The sequence below is a fragment of the Nomascus leucogenys genome, chromosome 22a (assembly GCF_006542625.1).
Source record: "Nomascus leucogenys isolate Asia chromosome 22a, Asia_NLE_v1, whole genome shotgun sequence".
Classification (NCBI taxonomy): domain Eukaryota; kingdom Metazoa; phylum Chordata; class Mammalia; order Primates; family Hylobatidae; genus Nomascus; species Nomascus leucogenys.
Window position 1 is genome coordinate 89878016 of NC_044402.1, and position 23725 is coordinate 89901740.

Sequence of the window (23725 nt, forward strand, 5' to 3'; positions counted from 1 at the left end):
TCATACAGCAAATAAATGACAGTTTGTAACATAATTCAAATATCTTCATTCATTAACTAGAAACCACAACAGTCATATAGCTAACCATTCTTAAGCATGGTTTTTAACTCTTTACATATTTTTTTGTATTTATTTTCCAATCTATAACGTAGGTACTACTGTCATCCTCATTTCACATCTGGGGAAATGAAGCACAGAGTGGCTATCCAGCCTCTTCGAGGTCACACACAGCTAGTAAAAAGAGGCAGGAGTGAAATTCAGCCAGCCTATCTCTCCAGTCCATGGTCTTAACCACTATACCCGCACCCTTTATTTTTCTACCAACTTCCCCATTGTAACTGTTTGTGGGTGGTGTATCTATTAGATAACCATAAACGACCCAGGTGTACGGCAAGTCCTCCAACAGTGCAAAGGCAAAATGAAACCACTAGGGTGTCTTTTTTGTCTAATTATCATAACCAGGATCTGCCCAAAGGAGGCAAATGTACCCCCAACCCCCCCACTAGCCACAAGTCTTGTCATCACTTGTGGTCTCTTGGTTCAGGGCCTCAGTGCTCTGAGAATTCCTAACTCTACCAGCATTCACATTAATTTTACTGAAGCATTCTCTCCATGTACACAGTTGTTTGTTTTATAGAAATGTAAACACATTTCACCACTCACTGTTGCTTAAATACCCTCTATGATATTCTTGCCAAATGGCCTGGAAATTTGAAACCTCCCATGGTAGCTCATTCCATGTTTGGACAACTTTAAATGTCAGAAATTTCTTCCTCACATTGAAACTAAATCTATCTGTAGCTGCCTTTTATTTTCCCTAGTTATAACTTTTAGGTTTAATCTGATTTTTCTTATTTTGAGCATTTAATAAAAATGACAGGCCTTATCTCCAGGAAAAAAAAATTTAGACATGAATAAAAACTTGTACAATCTTTGGGGAAGTGCAGGGTTCTGAAGGCCTATGAATGGTCTATGGACTTTGGGCTTAGAAACTCTCTTTTAATAACAGCCCTTCAAATACCATAAGGCAAGTGTGTTCCCTCCCTTTACTGATATACTGTGTTCAAGTACTTATACCGGTCTTCTCTCTCCATGGAATTGCATCTGCTTAGATTTTGCTGCTCATTTCAGCCCATGGAAACCTTTCTAAATCCAATTCTATGATCTAATCTATTCACTTCCCCTCCTTGGAGTTGCTTTTAGGCTTCATCAGCATGCTCTAGTCTTCTCATCACAGCCAATGGAAAGATACAGGCTGGGAAACAGCTGGAAACAAAGCACTGTAGTTGGCAACTAGCAACCTGCCTCTCAAATAATGTCATTCAGTGTAAGTAGGATTTGCCCATGACATTTTTTGCAAAGATCATTTACTGGGGCCAAAGTCCATGAATACACAAGGAAGCGTGCATATTTAACAAACAGAATATAATCATATGCAGTTAACTTTGTTCCCGAAAGAGACCTGTTTTTGTTCTGTTTTCTTCTAGGTTGGCTAGGTCAGGAATTGGACTAACCAACTCAGGGAGTATGAAAACATGTGAGCCACATGATTAAGAGTTTAAGTACTGATTGCAAAATTTCCTTTTACAGTCTAGCATGTGACCTTATGAAACTCACATATTTTCCCAGGTCTGAAGACCCCAAAACTTTTAGCCTTCCTACGTAAATAGAATGGCTACCCAGTGGCCATTCTTTTGGCTTGAAAGATTCTCATGGTCACTAATTTAAATGCCATGTTTGGTATTAGGGGATACTTTAGTAGTTTAATTTACTTGTTTTAAAATAAACTTTTTCATGGCTTTGAGGGCAACTTTTATTTCTAGTGTTCTAGAGTTTATGGACAAATTCACATTCACCCTGTCCATGTACTCCATAGATTTTATAAATGAAGTCATATCCCTTTTAATGTTTATCACTTCAAAACTAAGAGTTGTAATGAAGCCGGCATTAAGGAGTAGAAAGAAAATTGAAAATGATCTGTCAGGGGACCCTATTCTGTTATTAACCACCCAAGAGATTGTGAACAATTAAATTATCCTTTCTGGGCCCCTTATTTCTCATATGTAAAAAAAGCGGTTGTGACTTCTTCTCTAACGCCTCCTCCATTTTTCAAAATTCTGTCATTCTCATTTTCTTAAATTAGAAGGGTGTACTAAACCATCAGAAGTAAGACAAACAGGCCAGGCGTAGTGGCTCACGCCTGTAATCCTAGCACTTTGGGAGGCCAACATGGGCAGATCTCTTGAGGTCAGGAGTTGGAGACCAGCCTGGCCAACATGGAGAAACCCCGTCACTACTAAAAATGCAAAAATTAGCCGAGCATGGTGGTGGGCGCCTGTAACCCCAGCTACTCAGGAGAATCACTTGAACCCTGGAGGCTGAGGTTGCAGTGAGCCGAGATTGTGCCCCTGCACTCCAGCGTGGGAGACAGAGTGAGACTCCATCTCAAAAAAAAAAAAAAAAAAAAAAACTAACACGAAGAGCAGCATCTGGATTCCTTTCTGTGCATTAAACTTCAAAACAAAGTATTATTTTAATACACAAGGGTTATCATACAATATAATTTCATTTTATTAATGGTACATAGGAAATCACAGGATACAATCCCTCTAACCCAGTGGTTCCTAAACTTGGTTGCAGGTTGGAAACACCTGGGGAATTTTTTTAATGGCTTTTGCCTAGATCTTGCTGTATTAGCCCATGTTCACACTACTATAAAGATACTACCTCAGATTGGGTAATTTATAAACAAAAGAGGTTTAATTGACTCACAGATCTGCATGGCTGGGGAGGCCTCAGGAAACTCACAGTCATGGCAGAAGGTGAAAGAGAAGCAGACACCTTCTAGGCATCAGGAGAAAGAACGTCGAGCAAGTAGGGGAAACCTCAACTTTTAAACCATCAGATCTAATGAGAACTTGCACAAGAACAGCACGAGAGAAACCGCCCCCATGATCCAATCACCTCCCACCAGGTTCCTCCCTTGACACAGGGAGATTACAATTCAAGATGAGATTTGGGTGGGAACACAGAGCCAAAATCTTACCCCCAAATAGTCTGATTTAATTGATAAAGGGTAATAAGGCCAGATGGAGTAGCAAGAGTATAAAAACTTCTGCAGGTGCAAACAATTGCTCAAATCCATAGTCCTCAATTCTGGCTGCATACAAGAATCACTGGGTGATTTTTCACACCTGCCAATGCCTAGCCCCACCTCCAGATTCTGATTGAATTGGCCTGTGGGACCTGGGCCTTGATAGGCTTTAAAACTCTCCAGGTGGTTCTGATGTGCAGTCAGCGTTGAGAACCACTCTTCTATTCCCTACCATACAAGTTCTATCTAGTTGATCATCCTGACCTCCTACTCCACCCCACACTGGCCACTCATTGAATGAAAGAACCTTGGACCTTCTTACAAGGTACAACTCTACCTTCATTATATCAACCTGGTGCCAACTTCCTGCTTTTTCTCTAGGATCATAATCCTTTTATCTTGTCAATTAACCAATGCTCCCTATCCTGTGACTTGACTTGTTTTTTGATCTCTCAAAACCTTCTTTTTCAGATTGCAACCCCACTCCTTTCTATCACCTCCTGTCTGCTTCATTCATCACTCTCCCCAGTAGTTTGAGTGCTTTTGCCCATTACTTCAAACTTGGATTATCCTGACCAAATTTCTCCTATGATTCCAAGCAACTACTATTAAAGAGAATCTAAAAGAGACATCAAACTGAAAAAAATCTCATTATGGCCACAAACCACCAAATGCTGGGCATAATATAGCAAAAGAATTAAAAAATTCACACACATGCATTAGAATGATTTATAAAACTATGACACTCCATGCAACCTTGGTTGTAGTTTTGGCCATGTACTTTAAGAAAAATAAGGATAAACCCAGAAAAAGAACAGAGATGAGAACTGCATATGATCAAGGGAATTAAGAAGTTACCAAAAGAAGATGAAAGCAAAAGTTAGAACTTTATTATAGAAAAATGAAGGCTGAGGGTGAATCACTTGTAAATGGGGACTAAAATTATATTGTCTCAACTATGGAATACAAAGGTGAAAAAAGAATGTTGTAGGAAAAATGAAAGGTAATATCACGTAGCAATTATTTTTAAAACCCTAAAGTGCTTGTACAAGGTAAAAAATAAATAGGCTTGCTGAATGCTTAGGTAAATTTGATTTTTTTTTTTTTTTTTTTTTTGAGATGGAGTCTCACTCTGTCGCCCAGGCTGGAATTCAGTGGCACGATCTTGGCTCACTGCAGCCTCCACCTCCTGGGTTCAAGCTATTCTCCTGCCTCAGCCTCCCAAGTAGCTTGGGACCACAGCTGTGCGCCACCACACCCAGCTAATTTTTGTAGTTTTAGTAGAGACGGGATTTCACCACGTTGGCCAGGATGGTCTTGAGATCCTGATCTTGTGATCCATCTGCCTCGGCCTCCCAAAGTGCTGGGATTACAGGCGTGAGCCTTTGCACCCAGCCAAATTTGATTATTGATTGAGGCATAGCAGAGTTTGCAGAATGTAAGAAAAAACATACTAACATGCACCCACTGTCCTGCACCCACTGTCTGGCACACCCCAGTGAGATGAACCCGGTACCTCAGTTGGAAATGCAGAAACCACCCGTCTTCTGCGTTGCTCACGCTGGGAGCTGTAGACGGGAGCTGTTCCTGTTCGGCCATCTTGGCTTCTCCCCCAGGGAGACCTTTAGGAGTTTTCAAAGCATCTTCGCATGCATGTTCTTCTTCAAGTTTTATAGAAAAATCAGAAGTTAGTGGTGTTCTGAATAATTTGAGGCCAGTATTGTGAAGGCATCCATCATCCGCTCCCACAAAAATGCCTTTAAGATGCTGTCTGAAAGTCATACTGTGCCAGCCAGACCTTTACTCTGGTGGTATTTCTATTCTTGCGACCAGAGGTGAATTTCCCACGAAGCTAATGAAGCTTTAAGGTTTAACCTCCTTTTTTGCAAGAGGTTCTTTCCAAAGCCCTCAAGAGCCTGGCAGTGGTTCTCATAGTCATATGTTTTTGTGAAGTAGCAAACATAAATTATTGTAATTTGTTGTAATTTTTTATCTTAAATATTTACTTTTGTACATACTCTGTATTGGTAATTTTGTATTATTTTTCTTAAAGATGGAATATGTGCTCACTTCTGCTTATGATCCATTATTACCACATCATAGTGTCCTGCTAACCACTGAAAGACCATTAATATCCCCTCCTCCTTCTCCATCAACACTCATCCTTTGCATTTTAGCCATTCCTTCCTCTCTCCTCAGCCATCTTCTTCATTTCTGATGACGGCCTCCTCACGGAGAATGTCTTTCCAGAGAAGACACAGAGCATTAGGTAAAGCTTTCCAATTATTCTTTTACGCTCTAAGTGGTCTTTCCCTGTACCATTTCTCATCCTTTTCCTCCATCTTAGAGAAGTTGAAGAACTGGACTTCTACGTCGGAACTCCAACCTCCTCCTTGTAGGACCAGCTCTCTCCTCTCAGTCCAGTCACCCTCCCTTCTCTTGCTATGACGGAGGGAGTGGGGGCTTTCCTGCTGCCTTTGAGTACACTCAGCATTTTCAGCTCTTATGGTCTCATTTAGCAGTTTCTCTCTGCTAATTTTCCATGTCTTTAACCAAAAGGAAAAGTACAGCAAAAACTGAAAATGCCTTTCACCCTGAGCTGTTTTGGCGCAAACGTCCCAGAAGGAAGGGAAGGAAGAAGATTTGTAGCAGCTGATCCTGAACCAAGCTTGGGAGCATCTAGTGCTTTCCCTCGCTGTAGATGTTGCCAAAATAGACAGTAAGAAACGTAAAAAGGAGAACAACAACAACAACATGATAATTTTGTGTCTCCTCCCCCCCACCCCGCCACAAAGTGTGGTTTAGGCACACCTGGTTCTAAAGTCAGCCTGAGTTACATAGAAGGGGCAGTCTGGGGATGTGCGTCCCCAAGGAGGGTTTCTTTACACACCTCTGCATGCCATAGAACCGGGTCAGAATTACTGCTTAGCACTGATTCCAAAGTTCAGCCATGAAGATTTGACTGCGTTCACACCACACTACCCACCCAACACAGAAAAGGGGTAATTTTTATTTAGCAAAGATTTCATAACACAGGCTTAAGGACAAAGAGCTGTAGTACTTAGAAGTTTGTCTAGAAGATGTATTATGTAGATTATCTCAGAATATTTTCGTTATCATGGTTTATTCTGCATTAACTGACACTTAATACTAACTAGTGGTTCTGCAAAATGTTTAAAATATGTTATAAAGCTATAATCTCTTAATTTTCTTCCCAGCAAAAACTTCTGTTTAAATCAGATTAAATAAAGATTTTAATAAAAAGACATTTAAATAAGAGTTCAGGGTGGGATAAGCATTGTGGTTGAACAGAAACACACAGTCTGCCAAGAAAAAAAAAAAAAAAACAGTTGAAGGGATTTGAACTTTGCCCTAGATTTCAGTCTATGAATTTGCAGTACTTTAATGTGGCATATTTTATTCAACCTAAAAAAATCCACAATGTTTATAACAGTCCAAGAGAGTGAACTTTTTGTTGCTAAATATTTAGTACAATAAAACATTAATGCTGTGCTAAAGTTATATGTTTTCACTTATTCAAGAAAAAACTGCTGATTTCCTGGATGCAAGAGATTTAGTAATTAAAATAAATTAAATTACAAGCAAGTTTCTCGGTAGTCAGGGCAAAAATAAATCATGTTGGATTATACGTTTCTCATTATCTAATCTAAGGAATTATACTTTTCTATCCAAATGGGTGTTTTGTTTTCCCCAACACTAAAGAAAAAGAAATTCCTGATTTAAAAAACTCATTATATATGAGACACTTAATAATATAGAAGATAACAAACACATTGTATTCATACTTTAAAAAATGCAGAAAAAGTCTTCATACGGCTATTTCTTATGAACAACCCTTTCTAAAATAGAAGATAAAATGTTAAGTTACATTCGTGAAAGTGTGTTAGAGTTAGTAAGGGGATTTTAAAAATGTGATCTGATTGCTATGGTGGCAAACTGTTGAGAAGCTGGAGGAATGAGTGCCCTTCTAATGATTCAGATATCTTAGATGAGTTTATGAGCGGAGGAGCAGAGAAGGGTGAAAGTAAAGGTCCAGTTGGGAGGCTATTGCTAAAGTTCATGAAGGAGATGGTGGCAGCTGAACCAGAAGCATAGCAACGAATATATGAAGAAGTAGACAGTTGCAAGGTTCATCTACAAGGTAATGCCTTGACAGGTATTTTAAAAGACACAAGAGTCAAGGGAAACATTAGCATTTCTGTTGTGAGCAATTGGGAGAATGGGGGTTGGGGAAATTGGGACTATATAAATGAAAAGTAGATTTCAGATTAAAAAATGAGTTCAAATCCAGACATGTTAAAATTGAGATGTATGAAAAGTGTCCAAGAGTAAGTAACATTTACTTGGCAACACTTACTAAGTAAATATTGTAGGTATGTCTTTGGAGCTCAGAAATGTCTGTGTTTAATATTGGTGTATATTATGTATATATCAATCTCCAAGTCATTGGTGTATACATAACATTTTTATAAGCTGTGGGAGTGGAGGAGACATCATAGGAAAAGAATGTAGGATTAGAAAAAAACAAGGGTCCAAGGCTGGTCTTTGAAGAACTCCAATTTCTAAATAGAGAAGGTGGCACTCCCAAAGTAGAATGAGAGGGGTTGGTCAGATGGGGTAGCAGGAACACTCGATTTTTGTGTTACAGTAAGTTGTGTGTTACAGATGCCATGGTAAGAAAGACTATCAAATGGGGAGAATGATCACTCAGGGAAAACCAAGTATAGGGAAGATTGATAATACATATTGGATTTTGTAATACAGATACCATTGAGATCTTAGCCAGAACAATGAGTAGTGTGGTGAATTGGGGGAGACTTAGCTATGAAAGGGAAGCGAAGGCATTCGGGAAATGTGCACAGACAACTCTTTCTAGAAGTCTGATCATGGGTAAGATCTTGAGGTTCTATCCTGGGTTATGTAGTCTGCATTTCTCCATTTGTAAAATGAGGATGTGAATATAACCATACTCAGAAAATAACTTGAGAAAAACAAGGGTAAATCCCTGTGCTTGGCATCATTCTGATCAATTAAGTTCAAATAAGATTTATTGTGCATGTGGTAGATTCTAGGATAAAAAGATAACGAGGATGAGGTACACTCTTGCCAAGAGCTTATGATTTAATGAGGGAGACAGAATAAAATATGTGCATTTAAGAAAATGTGGTACATTTGAAGATGAAAGTACACACAATGTATTGTGAGAACAAGGAAGAGAGCATTTCTCAACCAGGGAATTTGAGAAGCTTTCTAGAGAAAAAGACACATGAACTAAGTTATGAAAGAAAAAAATAGGAATTACTCAGGTGGTGAGAGGAAGCAAAGATACACCCCAGAGGGAAATTACGAACACAAGTAAAGGCCCAGAGACATAAAACACAATTAAAATTCTTCGTACACCCTGCCCACGTACAGGGAATCTACAAACACATCAGTCACTAGAATATATAGTTGCAGTATCAGAGTTAAGTCTGGAGAGGCAAGCTCATGGATCATTTTTGTGCCATGTTAGGAGGATTTGACTTTATACTCAAGTAACTGGGTTCAAATCCAACCTGTTAGTGCTGTCATTTTGGGTGAGTTACTTAAACTTCCTGAGCTTCAATTTCCTCAGTGAGAGTGTTTATTTTCAATTTCTTTAGATGAAAACTTAAATAATACCTACATCCTAGCAAAAATGTCATTAACTCTCAGTTAAGGTTAAAAACTGTTATTTATTAGAGAAGGAAGTAGCCTTAGACAATTTCATCCAATCTATTTATTCTGCATATAAGGAAATTGAGTGCTAGGGAGATGATAACTTATACAAGTTAATGCCTTGAAGAAGCAGTAGAATCTAGAGCAAATCTAAGTTCTGTTATCTGATGCTATGACACTACTGAATATTTCTTTCTCCCAGAAGTTAAAGGCTAAAGCAACCAATAGGTGAAAATGCAGGCAGAGGACAGGTTGTCCAATGTCAAAGGGCCAGCAGAAATGCAATTTTCTGATGTTGAGCCACAAACTGAAAAGGGAAAAATTAAGACAGCGACAAGAGGCTGGGTGCAAAGGCTCACATCTGTAATCCCAACACTCTGAGAGGCTGAGGCAGGAGAATTGCTTGATCCCAGGAGTTCAAGACCAGCCTGGGCAACATAATGAGACCGTGTCTCTACAGAAAAAAATTAGCCAGGAGTGGTGGTCTGCATCTGTAGTCCCAGCTACTTGGGAGACAGAGGTGGCAGGATTGCTTGAGCCTGGGAAGTTAATGCTGCAATGAGCTGTGATCGCACCATTGCACCCCAGCCTGGGTGACAGAGTGAGACCTTGTCTCAAAAAACAAACAAACAAACAAAAACAGGGACAAGAGATGAGACATGGTAGCTAGCTACCCTAGTGTAACTTACATATATATATGGGTGTGTGTGTGTGTGTGTGTGTGTGTGTGTGTGTGTGTATTACACTAGGAAGGAAAATATAATCTGGACATCTATATCCAGGTATCCAGATATTTTATATATATATATATTGCAAGAAGCGTGGTTTTGACAGAAGCCAGGCCAAGCTCATAATATTTCTGTTCATCCATTTACTAGTTATGTAACTTGAATCAACTATTTTCTGTATCTGTAAAATCTGAAACTGATGCCTCACTGATTTCTAAAGAAGCCCAAATAACTTAGCATGTATGAACATGCTTAACCATTACCCAATACACAGGAGGCACCTAAACGTTTTTTAAAATTCTAACAAGAATACTAGGCAGACCGCCACAGACACAAATTGAGTATACTTAATAATATATACCCAGACAATTTATTCTCAAGACACCACAGAGAATCTGGAAGTGGGCAGTAGACTATTTTATAGACCATTTTCTATCTTCCAGATTCTAGACTGACATGGCAATTCCTGGACAGCTGATGTCATGCTAGTCATATGCTCAGAGACCAAAGATCAGAGTCTGTACTGGACTTGGTGGTACTTTTAGCTAACAAGAAAGGGACATATGATGGGTTAGTGAGACAGGTGTGGCACCTATCATAGAAGTAAATACAACCAAAGGTAAGAAAAGTTGAAACTGGGTAAAGTAGGGAAAGAAGCAGTCCACCAATGCTCATCATGTTAAACACAATCAGTGCTTTGGCTGGGCAGACATAAAATGCTTTCTCTGTAATTATTAGCAGCTGTTGCCTGAGAATTATTTTGAGCTTACTCCAATATAAAAAGTAAGACTGGACGAGTAAGCACTTTTCTTTAACTGCATGACCTTTAAGGAAGAAAGCATAGAGATTTGCTTGAAGCAGCCATAGGAACTATCTCTGTAACCTTCACATGACTTGGTACAGTCCAACTCCCTGATGAAGAAAGCAGGGGTCTTGACAGAACAAACTTTCAGCAGAGTGTACATGAAGATTTGAACCGTGTTTCATTGCTGCTTCTTTCCTTTGCCGAAGTCTGCTAACTTCTCTGTCATAGGCATTTGCTAACACATCTTTGTTGGAACAGCAAAGCAAAAAACAAAGGCAGACAAGCTCGCCACATCCTTTTAATCTTTAGCCTTACAAATGTTTTGATTTATCAAATTTATACCACCTGACACCTCTCTTTGCCTAAGATTAGACAACTAATTAAGTGTCTAGAGTGAGGGCAAGAGAGAAGTAGTGGAATATAAATACCAATTGGGAGCTTTAGCTCCTGGGTTGGTGGTGGTGAAATTAGCAGAAGTAGAAACATGGAAGGACATAACGGGGAAGATTAATTTGAATGCCCCATAGGACACTGAGTTGGTGCTGTCCATAAGTACTTAGATATGCATATGGATCATAGGCCAAAATAGAGAAGTAACTGAACAAGATCAATACAAACCTACAATGCAATGCTAGGAAGGCACCAAAAAATTGTGTGTAAACTTATCTGTCTCTAGAAGTCAGATTTGCTTAGGAATTCAAGTAGCAACTGTAGTGGTTTGGAAAGCATGTTTCTATCTTACCAAAGGAGGAACAGAAGATGACCGACCACAAAATTTGAAGAAGATAGGCTGATTAACCTGCGGGATAAGAGAGATTTTCTAAGCCAAAAGATTGAGATCTTCGCAGACAGGTAGAAAGATTAAAATGCCATCTTGAAGACCAGAAGAGATTGATATGACAGGGAAAGGACACCCCCACTTTCACCTGCCCTCTTTAGGGGCTTAGAAAAGGGGAAGATGGGTCAGTTGCTACCAAGTAAGAAATTGTGACCTCTTGTAACAAAGGAGAAGACAGCTGAGAGAACAGAAAACTATTGAGAAGCATTTTTAAAGCCACAAATAGAAATGAAAAATTGATTGGGTAAGCTTAAATATTGAGAGAAGTCTACAAAGTGATTACAGAGTATCTGGACTGATATGATGGGGGAAGATGAGGAAGAGCAGCCTCAAAGCCTTAGAGCATATTGGGTAACTAAGCATAAACAATGAATAAGCAGAGACTCTAGGCAAATATGAAATGGAAAACATATATTTAGAATAAAGAGTGACATGGTTGATCAGGAATTCCTAGAGCAGTACCAAGAGACAGAAAAGAGCTGAGTCACTATTAAGAGGGAGAATTGACTCTCAACCTTTGGACACTGAGAGAGCCATTAAATAACTCAGTTCCCCAAGTGTGTTTCATTCCCCATGAGGCTCACATATAGAACTACTCCTGTGCTTCCTGAGATTTCCATTGCCTTTCTTCTACAAATATCTTTACACTAAATCCCTCAGTACTTCATGGAGTCTGACATAAGTTGTCCCTTTTTCTGGCAGCCAAAATTGCCTAACATGCCAAGAAGTGAACTTCATCCTTACAGTGTAGTGGCCAAAAATGAATAAAATCCTACAGATTTACGCTGCCCAGTGAGGAGTAAAAAGAGATTATTACCTTCTCCACGGTGGACATTATCCCCTTTATCCTTTTATTGGCAGCCTCATCAGATTGCTGCTTATACTGACCTCTGTGTCAAGAATCCTTAATTCTTTCATCACTTATGTATTCATCCAACATATATTTATTGAGCTCCTTGTATGTGCTAGGCACTGTTCAAGGCACTGGAGATGCAAAAATAAGCTACACTGTCCCTGCCCTCATGGATTTTAGCATCTAGTGGTGGAGACAGACATTGAACAAGTATCACACTCATGGAAGCTGATTCATTACACACAAGTGAGGAGATGGCCCCAGAACAACTCATGCTCACCATGAAACTGTCTGCCATTGTCCTCCACCCCTCCACTGGCAGGAAAACAGAGTTTAGAGCTCCCTCCCAAGGGAGACTCACAGTCTTTACCACTATCTCTGCTTTATCTTCATTTGCTTCAGTCAGCACAAAAAACTCAGGCCTCTCAGGAGATCCCACAAACCCAAACCCCAATATCCATAAGGCTGTGACTTCAGCTCCCACCCCATCTCCAACTCCTCCAACCCTTCTGCTGTACCCTGGAGAGTGCTCAGTGCATCACCACTACCCAACATCCTCAAAACGTCCATGAATGTTCCTGTCTCCTTAGGGCTCCAACTAAAAGCCACCTCTTCCCTGAGTTCCCTGCTTCCTCTCCAGCCCTCTCAGGTTGTGGCTGTTACAGGTCTCTAGGCCTGGAGGTGGGAAATGTGTCCTCCTTGCTCCTCTTCTAAATCTTTTTCCATCTCTCCTCCTAACCCCTAAACACACATACACACACACATAGCTTCAAATCTTATGTCATCAGACAACACTATCCATTATCTTCCCTATAGAAGTCATTTACTCATCTGCCCTTTCCTCCTCCTTAAACTTCTCCCAACACCTTTACCCCACCCCTCTCCTGCTACTCCTAATGACCCAACTCCCCTTTTCAATGAAAAAACAGGAGAAATCCAAAAAGAACTTAAACAAGCTCTTCACATCTACCTGCCTAATTATATCTGAGTCATGTACTCTCCATTTTTGTCACTACTGATGAATTATTTGTACTCTTACTTAAAGTTACTTAAGTGTCTACTCAAGGGCTTTGCTTTAGCAACTCTTCCATTTCCTGTTCACACAGGAGGATGTTTCCCAATAGCTTATAAAGATAAACATGTTGCACTATATATACTATATATACTCTGGAATATAAATATAATAGTGTGTATATACACTATATATATTCTGGAAACCTAGCTCTCCAGTTAAAAATTAGGTTGCCTTTAGCGAGCTTTGTTATGTGTCTAATTTTCAATTTCCTCATCTATCCAATGTGAAAATTAATGCCAATTTCATACAGTTGTTGAGTAGGTTAAATGACTTACCACATGCAAAGTACTTTATACAAAAAAAGCATTCAATAAATGTTAGCTCAAATTTCCTCAACACTGCGGGTTAAGCACAGGTAAACAATGGAGAAATGAAAACATTACTTTGTTCAAATGAACTGCACTCAAGCTATTCTGATAACACACTGTACAAACTTCTCGTTATCTTTCACTTCCAGCTCTTGTCTTCACAAATCTATTATTTTGACTCTACCATTCACTACAGCCAAGACGAGACACCAAAATGGTATCTATTTTTAAACACGTACTAAAGGATGCAGAAAGGAAAATCCATTTCTAATGATTTTATGCCTAATCTGTGACTCTTGGTAGATGAAAAATTGGTCTCCTTCTTCAACTGTAACTGTTCTTAGAAGTCACTTAATTTAAAAATATATGTTAATCAATATAACACATATGCATGGTAACAAAGCAAATAGCACATATGATAAAAAGCAAAAATAGCACCCATATCTTTCTCTTCTTACCCCCAATACCACATCCTAGAAGCAAACTCTTCCAATTGTTTCTGCTTGTAGTTTTAGTGGTTACCTCCCTAATTCCAGATACTATGATTTTATCTCTGTTTTGATTTATCTACTTTAGATAGTATCTAATTAATCCCATACATGAGAGCTTGAAATTCAGGTCACTTACTCATCTGTACTCTTCTCAATATATATTATTAGTATTAATAATTCTATCAGTTATCTTTATATCTTTAAATAATATATTTAAACCTCTATTTCTTATCCCATCAGCTTTTGCAGTATCTCTTGCAACTCACTTATTAAAGGCATAATTTAATGTAAGCTTCAAAAGGGTAAGAAGTTTTGTCTGTCTTTTCGCCCTTTCTCTGTATCTCAAGTACCTAAAACAAAATCTGCACCCAGCAGGTTCTCAGCAAATATTTATCAAGTGAATGAATGAATGACTGCATTAATGGTATCAGTGTATTGGCATCCTTACCCTTCCTTCTACATGTTCTATTTTTCCTCCTATCCATTATACTTTTGGGGTTTTTTTTTACCATGTAAGTTTATTAATATTTGCATTCAGTCCTGCAAGCACAGAAAAGCCTTCTATGCTTTATCCATAGGTGACTAGGACTAGAAGTCTTTACTTTTCCCAAACATTGTTCAGTTTTAGAGAAGAGCCACCTGGTGTTTTGCCTGCATGTTGGTTTGGGGAAGAAGGACTGAGGTACCTACTGGTTGCAGCAGCTTCATTACAGACTTCAAACAAATCCCCTGATTTCAACTCCAGTTCTTATTCCCTTGCTGTGGACTCAGGCCAGAGACTTTCTGGGATTTTGCAGAAGGGATTGACTTATATCTCCTTGTAGCTTATCATCTATAAAACGATGAATTTCTCAGCCTATTTCATTCACCAAGATATTCCCATTCATTTCAGTCTCCCAAAAGTTTATTAAAATAATTTGTTTGTCGGTTTATCCACAGTTTCATTGTCTACAATGTCATTAGTTTGCTTCTCTTTGTGCATCTCTACTGTTTTCTTAGTAGATGTTAAAATGAAGACTTGTGCCTTGTCTGACATCTTAAACTAGAAGCATTAGAAGTAATTTTTAAAGTGTTCTATTTAATTTGTGTGTATGTGAAAGAATTATGGGATACAGATGATTTGTTATAGACAACTTCTTGCCTTTCTTGCTCTGACCCTGACTTCTCACATGAACTATAACACACAGTTGATCTTTGAACAACAAAGCTTTGAACTGTGTAGGTCCACTTATACCTGGATTTTTTTCAGTAAAAGTTACACCAAGTATGCCTTACCCTTTTGCCTCCCCTTCCACCTCTTCACCTCTTCTGCCTCTGCCACCCTAAGACAGCAAGATCAACCTCTTCTCTTCCTCCTTCTCCTCAGCCTAGTCAATGTGAAAATGACAAGGATGAAAAGCTTTATAATGCTCCACTTAATAAATGGTAAATATATTTTCTCTTCCTTATAATTTTCTTAATAACTGTTTCTTTTCTTTGGCTTACTATATTGTAAGAATACAGTATATAATACACGTACAAAATATGTGTTAATCGACTATTTGTTATCAATAAAGCTTTGAGTCAACAGTAGGCAATTAGTAGTTAAGTTTTGGGGGAGTCAAAAGTTATATGCAGATTTTTGACTGCATGGGGGGGTTGGTGCCCCTAACCCCCATGTTGTTCAAGGGTCAAATGTATTTAATACGTTAGTGTTGATTCTCTTAATGTTCCTTTTTTATTTTTAATTTATTTCAGAGATTTATGTTAATTATGTGATCCATCTTTTAAGACACTTTTTAAATTTGACAAAAATCTAGTTAATAAGAAAACGAATTTAAAAAATAAAACCTCCCTCCCCTCTACATACATACTGTAGATAAGCTCAAATCCTCCTTCATAGAGAATCAAGAAGAGGGAGGAGAGAGGAGGGGTGAACAGGCAATTGTGACCTGGCTTCTTCCTTATATGGCCACAGACCCAATGTATGGGCACAACCAATGTTTCCAAGGTGATGAGTCTAGAGAATTCTAGAAAAAATGTCCAAAGACTGCCTACACTTAACATACTTCTACATGAAGAGAAGCAATTCTCTTACCAATATTCCTTGATTTATCCAACAAACATTATTTTGGAAGGAAGGAGTGTCATATTTATTGATTATACTATGTTCTAACCCTTCTAACTATGTTACATTTTCTGATTGTTACAACAAAATTAAGAAGTAGGTATTATAGTAGACTTGTCATTTGAAGACTTAACCTTGGGGATTTTAACTATTTGCCAGTAACCCCAAAAGTGTATAACATGTAATTTTTCAAAAGCATTCATTTGGCCGGGAGTGGTGGCTCACGCCTGTAATCTCAGCCCTTTGGGAGGCCGAGGCAAGCAGATCACGAGGTCAGGAGATCAAGACCATCCTGACTAACACGGTGAAACCCCGTCTCTACTAAAAGTACAAAAAATTAGCCGGGAATGGTGGCGGGCCCCTGTAGTCCAAGCTACTTGGGAGGCTGAGGCACGAGAATGGCGTGAACCCGGGAGGCAGAGTTTGCAGTGAGCCGAGATCGTGCCACTGCACTCCAGTCTGGGCAACAGTGCAAGACTCCGTCTCAAAAAAAAAAAAAAAAAAAAAAGCATTCATTTGATGCTGATGCCAAGTTGAAGGCTGAAGTAGTTGAGCAAGTCGTTAATCAGGGAGTAAGATGGAATTATTCTGAGCACCTCTATTTCAGCTTGAGTTTGTATTCTCACCTCTGTATTGTAACTCTCCAGAAATATTCTGGTAGTATTCTTGCATTTGAGGATTCCCATGCCTCAAGATTGTTCCTTAAATATTTCAAGGGTCTATTATAATCCAGATGTAAAATAATGTGACAATGTTCACTCAAGAAAAATGTCAAACTAGTATTTAAGATCATTTTTTTCTGGCCTCCAAAATTCACGTTCTTCCTTTGCTAACCACTAAGCTTCCCTTAATGCTGGGGATAAAACTGCGGCAATAATCATTGTTTCCTACAAATCTACAGCCCCATAAGGAAGGGGGTACCTCTCGCAGCAGCACACTATGCTTCAGGCAGGCTGAAGATTCCTCCAGAGTCAACCAGGCAACAATGAAGCTTTGTTACAAAATTAACTCCCTCCTAATGACCAAAAGGATAAGAAGAGCAAATGCAAATCACTCAATTAAATCAGTCAAACAACCAATTTAATAACAGGTAGAGATTTGTGGCCTGAGGAGAATATGAATTAATTATGAAAAATTGACAAAGAAACCAAAATTGAGTTAAGAAGCAATGATCTAAGTTCTGCCAAACTCAGAGATAGTCTATGACTCAGACAGCCTGTGGTTCACCAGCTTCTTGGTAAGTTGGAGGAGTTTCATAAAACTTCATTGTTCTAGTTCATAATAAGGTGGAGCGTGAAGTATTCCAGTTGTTTTCAGCAACAAGGAAATCAGTGCCTTTGGGCATGGGCGATACTTGGTCAATGACTGAATCTGTTCCTCCCTCCAAAATATCTCAGCTTGGTTTCTTCAAACCAATTAACTCTGTTTTAGTAAGAAGAGGTTTGCCCATACCTTCTTTAATGAGATTAATAATATCAATCCTTCCATAAAATCACTACTGTATAAAAACAACCCCAAATCTCCACCCTTGATTGACTCCAGCAGATATTTATGAGTTTTTCCTGCTGGGTGTCACGTATGTCGTTTGATATGGATGTGGACTTCAGTTCTGTTCTTTTTTTCCAAGAAAAAATTTCAAAACAACTTTAAAAAAAAAAATGACATGTGGGCCCTATGCTGCTTAGTTAGCTGAGATGCCCTTAGATAAGAATTGTAACCATTTAGAAGGCACGTAGGTTAGTTAATCAATGAAATTATCAGTGTTTTCTCTTAAAGAAAATAGTACACAGAAAAGGTAAAATTGCATATAATAATTGCTGAAGACGTTTATATGACACTTCAGAGCTACAGAATACCTTCACATCCATGATTTCACTGAATCCTTAGAAGATTGTTGGGAGATAGATGTTATTTTCTTTTTAACAGGTTGAGTATCTTGCCTGAGGTGACACAGGTGCTGCATGACCACAGCCAACTCCACTTATATATAATTTCTTTACTGAGAGCAAACCTGACCCCTGCTAAGTGAGCTGCTGGGGTTACAACCATGAATAAGACAATGTCTTTCTTCACATTGTGTTTGCAGTGCGCGTACACGCATTGTCAGTAAAATGTCTAATACTTGTTGGAATCAGATAGAAAGCAGTGTTTTTTGCCAACAGACAAGAAAACTCCAGCCAGACATGATTCTGGTTCAGATCGACCTGACTCGCTTCAGCTTTGACCTGGGAAGATCATAAATCATGATGAAAACATTGCCCAGTCCTTGTTCCCATTACCTCTTTCCCAGATCCACACAAGTTGCCAAGGGACTGATTTATCAGATTGTTGTTATGAGGACGGCTAATGCCACATTCATCATGCCAAGTAGTATCTGTGCCCAAGATCCTCCCTAGGAAAAAGCAGCAACAGTTGAAGTTCCAAGAACTAAGAGGAAACTATGACCTAAGAGAGGTCACCTATGATCACAGGTCAGCTAGGTGTGAATGAAAAATTATTCTGCTGATTTATGAAGTGGAAAATAATGACAGGAACTAGTGTTTATTCTAGTAAATTCCATGAATTTTACTAAAATCTTGTCAAAAACCAATAAGTGAATCTTTCAAACTGTTAGCCAAAGGCAAATGTTAGTGGTCTGATTAGTGGAGTTATCCCAGCAAGCATGTAAAATGTCACAAATGACTTTAACCTGGGTCAGCATTGTCCTTCCACCTGCCTCTCTCTGCACTGAGACACCTCCCTCTTGTATATTGAGGAATGAGCTTTGTCCCTCATATCTTTCCTGAACCCAGGGAGTTACTCTGGCATCACCATGACTCACTCTGCAGCCGGGAACCATCTAGAACGTGCGATCATTGTCTTCATTGATGGAGGCCACCTTTCTTTCACATGGGGCCAGCAACAGGAAAGGCTGTTTTTTTTTTCTTTTTTCTGCCCAACCTATTTGTTTCCCACAGTGTCACCCTACAAAGCAGTACAGGTATATCAGTTGTTACTGATTGGCAAGATAACCAAAGGAACTGGGCAGAAAAAGCAGTAGTTTAGTCTAAGAGAGATAGTCTAGGGGCAAAGCACCCAGCAAGTTGAAGGCCTTGCAGTGGTTCCTGCATGAACTCTCCCCAACTCATAACCTGTTGCCCTGTCTGCACCTTTCTGGTGTAATCTCTGATCCTTATGTAATCTCTAGATGCAAACCTCCTCCTTTGTAAACCCTCACCCTTAACCTCAGTGGTCATCCTTCCCTCATGGGTTAGTAACCCTGAGTCATTCCATCTAGAATAAATTCCAGAGGTGCTCCAGCTGGGCAGTCCAAAGTGGTGCCATCCCAGGTAAACGTCATGTCCGGGTCCCCTGTGAGAATTTCCCATCAATGAAGGCTGTAGACATTCCTCTTTCTTCAGCTATTATCCTGTGAACGACTGTCAACCAAGATACACATATCTCTAAAGGACAGACATTCACTCTTAGGGATGGGATAGCCAGAGTATAACTAGAAATCACAAAGTGGTAGCCACAAACATGTTTTATTTGGGGCTGCATTTAAAAAGAAGAGAGAGAGGGAATCAGTTTCTGGGGCAGACAGAATAACGGCCCCCTCCAGAAGTCCATGTCCTAACACAGAACCTGGGAATATGCTTATTTCCAAGGCAGAAGGGATTTTGCAGTGTGAATAAGTTAAGGATCTTGAGGTGAGGAAGTTATGCTGGATTAATCAGGTGGGCCCGATGGAATTGCAAGGGTCCATATAAGGGAAAGAAGGAGGAAGGAGAATCAGAGTGAGAGAAATAGAGGTGATCAAGGAAGCAGAGGGTCAGAGACAGAGAGATGTGTAGACGCTATGCTGCTGGCTTTGAAGGTAGTGGTTGAGGCCACAAGCCAAGAAAGGCAGGTGGCATCTAAAAACCAGAGAAGGCAAGGAAATGGATTCATCTCTAGAGCTTCAGAAGGGAGCATAGCCCACCAACACCCTGATTTCCACCCATGACAAACATCTGATCTCCAGAACTATAAGATGGTAAATTTGTATTGTTTAAGCCACTGTCTGTGGTAACTTGTTACAACATCAATAAGAGGCTGATACAGTTTCCACCATTTAAAAGCAGAAGTTTTGAGGTTAAAAAAAAAAAATCTTTCAGACCTCTCTTAGAAAATAGAAAAAAATCTGTCCACAGAAGGTCTACTTTCCAGGACAGAATTGGCATAGTAGCCTCTGCCTCTGTTAAAAGGAGAATGAGGTCTGCGGTTCTGTACCACTCCTACTTTCACTGTGTTCTCAAATGCTGAGGGCGAAGGGCCAGCTATGGATTACTGTGGACTTGGAGGTTGCGATTCATGGCTGCCCTCTTCACTCAGTACCCTGTCATCACAAGTGGTCACACCATTCTTCCTCTACCCTTTTACTGATTTGAACAATAGCCTAAATGGCCAGTCATTTGAAGTTTAAAAACTTGCCAATGGAAGGCTTCTGCTTTCATCTTTGCCTCTGAAAGGCATTAGACAGAAAATTGAAATGAACCAGGGATGAGAGGTAAGTGTGTCCACGGGCAAGCAAGAAGAAGGGACAGAATCACCCAGGTAAGTATCACCAATGTGGCTCCATATGATCCCAGGTTCAGACAGTTTACTTTGACAGTACTATTTCATAGGTCATTTGTAGTTATCACCTACACAAATGAGGATTCTGCAGATTATGATCACTTGAAGTCCTAGCTTTTTATTTTTTTCAATTTGAGAGAAGAGGGAGCCTAAATTAGATTTTAGCAATAACTGGTCAGTGATTAATGTATACTATGTTTTATAAAATTATCTTTTAAATCCAGTGAATGTTAGCCAGAATCTGGGTTGTTTTGTCTGAAAAGAAAAGCTTTGGCCACAGAACAATCTTCTAATGGTCTTGAAAATAGAAATGCATAATGCTGAATGTACTTAAACTGTGCCCAAAGTAAATTATTTCTGCTATGGAAACCACCCGCTCAGCAACTTGACCACTAAAAAATGTTTCCACTGTATAGAGAGAATCTATGGCCAAGCCAGGAACACCAATGATGAGCTGTAAATGCTTGCAGTTATACAAAAGGCCACTTTATAAAATGGCAGTTGGTATTTTTCTTTTCCAGTAACACTGAATATCAAAAGGCAGCACCAACAGTACATTTCCAGAAATCATAATCATTTCCTCAGTTAAAAACACCTATTCAGAGCCTTCACCTGTTAGCAGGCAACTTTACCTGGCTTTATTTTTATAACATCTGTGATGGCTCAACTCTGCAACTGGCCGATCATTGTGGACAGGCCAGTGCTATTATTAGACTGGTTTTGAAGAGTAAGCAGTCCAGAATAGCGACAAGAGATTTATTCTCCAAAATTGGCTGTTCCTTCTCAATGTAAACTCTAGTCAAAGAACTATTCTCTGTGGGAAATGGATTTGGAAAATGAGGTAGTTTTAAACTGCTTGTGTGAATACATTTTTTCTTTTCTTTCTTTTTTTTTTTTTTGTTGTTGTTTTATTTTTGTTTTAGATGGAGTCTTGCTCTTGTCGCCCAGATTGGAGAGCAATGGCGCGATTTCGGCTCACTGCAACCTCCACCTCCTGGGTTCAAGCAATTCTCTTGCCTCAGCCTCCCTAGTAGCTGGGATTACAGGTGCCCACCACCATGCCCAGTTAATTTTTGTATTTTTAGTAGAGACGGGGTTGGCCAGGCTGGTCTCGAACTCCTGATCTCAGGTGATCCACCTGCCTCGGCCTCCCAAAGTGCTGGGATTACAGGCGTGAGCTACTGCGCCTGGCCATTAATACATTGTTTCAGGAACTAAGTCACTCTTTTCTCTGTGGTACATGTGATGTCAAAGTGCACCATGTGGGGATACACATTGTTAGCCTATTTGTTTTGGGAACTGTGCTAGTGTGCTAGGGCTATTTTAACAAAGTCTCAAGAACTAGGTGGCTTACAAAATAAATTTACTGTCTCTCAGTTCTGGAGGCTAGAAATCCAAGATCAAGATGTTGCAGGGTTGGTCCCTTCTGAGGGTTCTGAAAGAGAATCTGTTCCATGCCTCTCTCATGGCTTCTAGTGGTTTACTGGCAACCATGGGAATACTTTGGTTGCATCACCCTGGTCTCTTTCCAGGGTGAGGAAAGTCAACTTTCCTCCATATTATACTCTGATCCTGTCCTCTTTCCCTGCTCTATCCCTTGTGACTGCATTTATTCCTTGGCTCCAAGATCACCTTTAGGCAGCTGATTCTGTATAAGTTGCTATTTCTAGCCTTGACTTCTCTACCTAGCTACAAACTCATGTTTCCAGTTGTTTGTATCTGAACGGCAGTAAAACTAAAACTGAAAACATCATCTCATTCTCCTTGAGCCATCTTCTCCTACTACATTGTTTCTGTTAATTTATTATTCTTGTATTCAGCCATCTTCTCCTATTACATTGTTTCTGGTAATTTATTCTTCTTGCATTCAGCCAGAATGTACCTTGTGGTCATCATACATTTTTTTTCTCTTGTTCTCTTGTATCTCGTTCTAGAATCCTGTTGTCTCTGTTTCTGATATGTAAATTGTCTGCCTCTGACTTGTCCTAGTCCAGATCCTCATTCCTTTTCACCTCGGTGGCTTAAATTGCTCCCTGTTATCTCAGCCTCTCTTTGCTGCATTCTAAACTATTCCCTGTTCATCCACTTTAACCTTCCAAAATTTCAGCTGAAAAATATAATTCGTTCCCCCATTCTCTATAAATTTCAAACTGAGACATAAATTTTAAACTAGTATTTGTAACTGCTATACTGTGGATATACTCTTCTGGTTTTCCTCATCACCTACCAGTGCTGCGCAGGTACCCACTTTGTATTAGTCCATTCTCACACTGCTAATAAAGACATACTTGAGACTGGGTAATTTATACAAGAAAGAGGTTTCATTGACTCACAGTTCAGCATGGCTGGGGGTGCCTCAGGAAACTTACAATCATGGCAGAAGGAGAAGCAAACACATCCTTCTTCACTTGGCGGCAGCAAGAAGAGCAGAGCAAAGCAGAGGGAAAGCCCCTTATAAAATATCAGATCTCACTATCATGAGAATGGCATGGAGGTAACAGCCCTCATGATTCAATTACCTCCCACTGGGTCCCACTCATGACACGTGGGGATTACGGGAAATACAATTCAAGATAAGATTTGGGTGGAGATACAGCCAAACCACATCACTCTTCTTTGGCCAAACTAGACAACTTTCTTTGTTTCTTTTCTTTTCTTGTCCTTTCTTTTCTTTTTTTTTTAAATTAAAGGATTCGATAGAAATAGATTATTCCAAACTACGCATCCTTTATGGCCAAAGACTTATTTATTCCATATTCTACATAAAGTCGTTTTCTGACAGACTAACAGGATCTGTGATGACTAGCATTTTATTTGATCCTCTTTTATTCCACTTAATATGAGCCCTAATAAAGAGATGGGCTCATGGCATATACTCAACAAATGTAGTAGCTGACAGCCTTTACCAATAGGCCTTGCTTTAGAGTTATTAGCATGCTTATCTTATTCTGTCTGCTAGATTGTAAGCTCCTAGAAGGTGAGGATTCTATTTTATTCATCTCTGTAAGCCCTGACAATGGTTTGTTCTGGGCCTCGAATAGACAACCAAGAAAGACTGTTAATTTAAACTAAAAACTGTATTGGAAAATCAACTAAACACACCAAGAAATTG